Consider the following 6,101-nt stretch of genomic DNA (forward strand, 5'->3'; position numbering starts at 1 on the left):
TTTTTCTCATTGCATCAGTTTAATTGCCTGCTATACATTTATCTGTTTCTTTCAGAGTCTTCAATTTATTGGGATTTAAGTGTTCAAAATAGTTTCTTACAATCTTCTGGAGTTTAGTGGTATCCTGTGTAATTACAACTTTTCAGTTCTAATTATATTGATATGGATCTTTTTCTTTGGTTAGTTTAGCTAAGGTTTCATCAGTCTTCTTATGTTTAAAAAAACACATCTCTTTGATTTTTTTTTCTTTCTTTGATTTATTTATTGATTCTTTGTGTTGTTTTCTTCAGTGTCATTGATTTCTGCCCTGATCTTTATAATCTCTTCTCCTAGTCTGGGATTGTTATTCTGGGGCTGAGATTCATCATTAGGTTATTTGGGACCATATTGCCTCTGTGATGTAGGCACTCAGAGCTGTAAACTTCACTCTTAAAATTGCTTTCATAGTGTTCCAGAGATTGTGATATTGTCATTTGATTGTAGGAATTTAAATTTTTCCCTGATTTCCTCTGTGATCCATTGATTATTCAAGAGTGTATTACTCAGTCTCCATGTGCTGGTCTTTATTGCTGATTTCTAGTTTTATTCATGATCTGATAGAAAGCAAGATTTGTTTCAGTTATTTTGTGTTTATTGAAACATGTCCTATGGCCTAAAATGTACTGTTTAGGAGAAAGCTTTTTGTACTTCTGAGAATAATGTGTATTCTATTATTGTTAGATGAAATTCTCTGAAGATTCTATCAAATCAATTTGTTTTGTGGTGTTTGTTCAACTCTGATATTTCTTTGTTGATTTTTTTTTTTGTCTGATTGCTGCACTTATGAGAATGAGTATTAATGTCTCCCACTATGTTATTCCATCTGTCCTTTTATGTCAAGTAGTTTTGTTTTCTGAAATAAAGCACACATTGGGTAATGCCAGTGGGTGCAGGGCTGGGCTGCTCCCACCCACTTGTGTGGGGAGTCCTTGGAGTCCTACAGCAGAGGGTAGAGCCCACCACACTGCCTATGATCCTTGACTCTTGCTGAAGCCTGCTCTTTGTGCCTTTATCCTGGGCTACCCTCTTGTACTCTGAGCATGCTGTTGACCTCCTAGACACCCGGAAAATGCACTCTTAAACTCTGGATTCTCATAAATGTTTTCTTGGGACCTCAAAGATGGAAATGACTGGCACGTCCCTGAAACATGGGTACTTTGTAGTCAAGGACAAGACTGTGTGGGTCCAGCTGAGGAGGAAAAAAAAACAGAAGGCCTTAGAGTGCTGTCTTCCCAAAGGGGAAGGTGGGCTGCACAGTGACTATCTGCCCAACAGCAAAACAGAGCCCCAGCCACCAAAAGTTGTCAGTGCTTGGAAAGGTAAAGAGAAATTGGATGCCCAGCTAGAAGAACAGGAAAATGGCTTTTCAGAAGAGGGAGAGGTAGCAGAGAGCTTTGCAGAGGTGGAGCACAGGTGTGAGTATGATGCAGGTATCATTAAGTTTTTAAGTTTTCATCAAGGATTCTCAGGGATCTTGAAAGAAAGATGTTATGACTTCATTGTTCATGAAATAGGAAAATACGGGCAGATCAGCCATTTGGATGATTTGTCTGTTCCAGTGGATGAGGAGGATCCTTCAGAAGATATAGTTTTGACAACTGAAGAAAAGCAGCAATTGGAAAAGCTCCAGCTCTTTAAAAATAAGGAAACCAGAAAGTGATTGACGATGTAGAGTGTGCCTCAGGAGAGTCACATGGAGAGAAAACACTCTCTCAGGCTTTCACAGAGAGCACATTGGCCAAGCAATGGCCGTGACTCATCCACATGGCTGACACTCACAAAGGTTCTACAATCTGAGGTACAGGATCTCAGGATAAATCCTGAGGGCATTTCACTGACCTTCTCAGACCCAAAAGCTACAACTCTTGTTGAACAGGTCCTGCTTTACCTTGGTCTTAACCATCCAGTAGAAACGTATGAAGACGAAATATAGGAAGTAAAGCCATGCTATTATGTTGAGCTGTGGGGGACTCAGGTCAACAATTTCTGACATTGCCAGTTAAACAGAAGACCCAATGCTATTATGGGCTACTGGACTCTTTTAGAATATTTTGCTGAGTTTACACACCTATAATATTCAAATAACAGAACTTAACAAAAAAAAAGGGTATACAGATGAATGTCCATTTTGTATCTGTGTATTCAAAGTGGTTAGTATAGATATATAGTTGCATTCCCTTAATGAATAGAATGATTTGTTCTAATGGTGTTTGTGAATAGGATCTCAAGTCCACATCTTGTATAGCAATTAACCACTAAGAAGAATGTATGCAGTGTGTTAATTATTGAAACTGTCCTACTGATTTGATTTGAAACTGTCTCATTGTTATTTGTTTATCAATAAAATTATGAAAATAAATAAATAAATAAAAATAAATAAGGAAACCAGTGTTGCCATCAAGGTTATTGAGGATACCAAAGAGAAAAGAACCATCATTACATCAAGCTATAGAATTGATTTCCTAGACTAGAGATAAAAAACAGAATGGAAAAGGGAAGAAATACATTATAACCTAACACACAGCTGAAAAGAAGACCTTGGCAAATCCAAGAAAACATTCATGGCCAAAATCTAGGAGAGGTTACTGCCACTTTGTTCTGTATAAGTAGAAAAAGACACCATGGATGCTATTAATGTATTGTCTAAATATTTAAGGATCTAGCCAAACATTCTCCTACATGGGAACCAAAGATAGAAAGGTTATAACAGTTCAGGAGATTGCTGTTCTCAAAATATGTGCACAGAGATTTGCCCACCTGAATAAATGGTTGATGAACTGTAAGCTAGGAAATGTCAGCTATCAGAAAAACCCTCTGAAATTGGGAGAGCTCCAAAGAAATCACTTCACTGTAGTTCTCAGAAATATAACAGGAACTAATGACCAACTCCAACAAGTTATGAACTCTGTGAAGGATATTGGATTTATTGATTACTATGGAATGCAAAGATTTGGAACAATAGCTGTCCCTACACAACAAGTTGGAAGAGCTGCTCTTCAAAATTCCTGGACAGAAGTTGGATTTAATACCAAAATCCCATTCTGGAGCCACAAAAAGGTACTTGGTTAAATGCAGGAAAGAATGGGCAAAGATCCAGGTGCTGCCCTTAAAAAACTACCTGTTAAAAGGTGTGTGGATGGGCAGCTACTTCAAGGACTTTCAAAATATGGAGTGAAGAATATAGTCTCTGCATCTGGCATAATACCAAGAAATAATCACTTGATGTATGTCCATGACTGTCAGAGCCATGTGTGGAATAACATGGTGAGCAAGAGGATAGAAGACTATGGGCTGAAACCAGTCTCGAGGGATCTAGTTCTCAAAGGAGCCACAGCCACCTTTATTGAGGAAGAAGATGTTAATGATGTGGTGATGTCCTTACCTGGTTTCCACATGAGCTACCCAAAGCATAAAATTAGTGATGCCTACAGAGAAATGCTGACTGCAGGCAACCCTGATTTTCTACATGAGACTCAAAATTTTAGACTATTCCTTATCAGGAGCCTTCCTCAGAATATCATCTGGAATGTTGTTGCATATAACCCTAAAATTCCACTTTGCAATATGAATGTGGACAATCTAGATGGGAAACCACCACCAATTTTTGCTTATGAAGGCAAATAGAGGGCTTTGAAAATGAATTTTTCACTTCTTCTCCTTATGCTACCATGGCTATTCAAGAACTGCTAAAAATGAATACCAGCATCAAGAACCATGGGCTGGGGAAATAGTTCAGCAGCATAAGCACCTGCCTGGCAAGTGCAAGGTCCTGAGTTTGATCCCTGGTCCCCACCCCCCTCAAAAAAAAAAAAAAAAAAGATACAGCTGAACACAGCTTAGCTCTGCTGAAAAGTGTTCACTTTACCTACATGCATACAAGTATTTGTTTCCTCTTAAAGCAGAGTACTCATATATGGATTTGAATCTTTACAGTAAAGGATTATTTGTATTTTTTAGTTTTTATTAACTTAAGGAAATAATTTGCAATGTTTATACATATATACAAAGCCTGAGGAGCCTAATTTTAGATCAGATGAAAGTATCAAATAGCAGTTTTATACTGTGCTGAATATTTGAAGGACAACAGGAATTCTCACCACATCATAAAAGGACTACACAGCATTTTAAGAACAAATGCAACAAGACAAGTCTCGATTATAGATAAATAATTTGAGAGTCCCTAGTTACAAATATAAATACAATACCCTTGCTGATTCAAATGATAATAAAAGGCTTATATAGCTTATTTATAATCACCAAAGTGATTGTCACCTGGGTGTGGTGACGCACATCTATGCTCCCAGCACTCTGGGAGACTGAGGCAAAAGGATCACAAGTTCAAGCCCAGCTTGGGTAGCTTAATGACTTAGTAAGACCCTGTCTCAAAAACTTTATTATTTTTTTTAAAATAGCCAGGGTCCGGGATTCAGGGTGCCCTTCAATACATTATGTAGCCCAGGCTGGAAGTCCTCCTGCCTTAGCCTTTTGAGTGCTGGGATTGCAGGTGTGCACTACTGTGCCTGGGATTCAAAATAAAGACTTAAAAGAGCTGAGATGTAGCTCAGTGAAAAGGCTCTCCCCAGTACTGTCACCAAAAAACAATGATGAAAGTCATCATGCAGTTCATATACCAGATTCAGGTAAGCTTTTATATGATTTTTAGTTCGCAGTTGCTTTTGCATTTATATTCTCAGTGCTTTGCTGGAGAAGTGTACTGGTAGGGCCTCTTTTCTTCATGTAAACATGTAGCTCCTTTTGTTGGTCAAGATCTAAGGTTTATTCTAGGTACCTTGTATGTTTGGAACTATTTCTACTGGACTAGCATTTGCCCTAAAATAAATAATGGTAGCAAAGACTTTAAAATGTCCACATTGTGGGCTGGTGATATAGCTTAGCAGCACAGTGCCTGCTTGGCAAGTGCAAGGTCCTGAGTTCAACTCCTAGAAACAAAAATTAACATATAACTAAATAAAATGTGCACATCATGTACACTTGGTCACCCACAGTTTAGGTGTCTATCAGCATTGTGTATTGGAAATTTCTGAGGTGAAAGCATAAATTTGCTTTTCAAAGTTGTGTGACATAACTACCAATTTTTCTGTCATTTCTAAAACCAAATGTAACTATTTTTTGAACCTATAAAATTGAGCACTGCAACATTTGGTGCACTGTACATTTTAACAACTTTTACCTCTTGTTGAATAATTCTCTTTACTAATTGTAGTGGTGTTCTTTATGTCTTGTTCACATTTTTTGTTTGAAGTTAATGTTATTAAATTACAGGGGGCCAGTAAGACAGCTCAGCAGTCTAAAGCGCCTGCTTAGGCAAGCTTAGGCAAGCACACAGGGACTGTGGTTCAGTCCCCCTCACCACATGCCATGCCAGCCCTGCCCCCAGGGCAGGCTGAGCTGGCCACAGAAAAATAGAAATCACAGTAGCTGTCTCTGCTTGTTTTGAGCTCTAGCTGCAAGGATTATCATTTTCTATCCTTTCATATTCAGTATGGGTACTTGTTGGTGATTGGTTTGTGTGTCTCTCAAATAACATAGAATTAGTTTCTCACTGTATCAGTGATCCCCCAGTGCCTGGCCCCACAACCCTGGCCAGGGTGGTTTCCTTCCCTCCTTTCTTTTCTTGGGTCTCACCAGTCTAATCCAAGCCACTGCTCTCTGAATAACTCTAGCTATACCAGATAGTTTTCTAATGATCTAGTGTGTCTGAACTGTAGACTTCTTAAATGTTGTTGTCTCCTACCTTTAGGTGGGAGAGGATGGCTAGAGTGACCTGAGTTTACTTCCCTGGATCAGTTAGGCTTGTTAACACTCCCCCTTGTTAGTTTCTGGTTAAGTAATTTCTCTTTAGGGCATGCCTTGTTAAGAACAAGTGCTCTGGAATGTTTCAAAATGATCCATCCTCAAAGCCCAGCATGGTGGCGCACACCTATAATCCCAGCATTTGGGAGGCTGAGGCAGGAGGATCATTTCAAGTTCAAGACCAGCCTGGACTACATAGTGAGCTCAAGGCCAGCCTGAACTGCATACTGAGATCCTGTCTCTAAAAG

General features: G+C 38.9%; 1 pseudogene; it reads left to right on the top strand.

The window, feature by feature from the left end:
* Window positions 1-1,159: 1,159 nt before the first annotated feature.
* Window positions 1,160-3,770, top strand: LOC105742032 (annotated as a pseudogene).
* The last annotated feature ends 2,331 nt before the right edge of the window (window positions 3,771-6,101 follow it).

The sequence above is a fragment of the Octodon degus genome, unplaced genomic scaffold, assembly GCF_000260255.1.
Source record: "Octodon degus isolate 3935 unplaced genomic scaffold, OctDeg1.0 scaffold00033, whole genome shotgun sequence".
NCBI lineage: Eukaryota > Metazoa > Chordata > Mammalia > Rodentia > Octodontidae > Octodon > Octodon degus.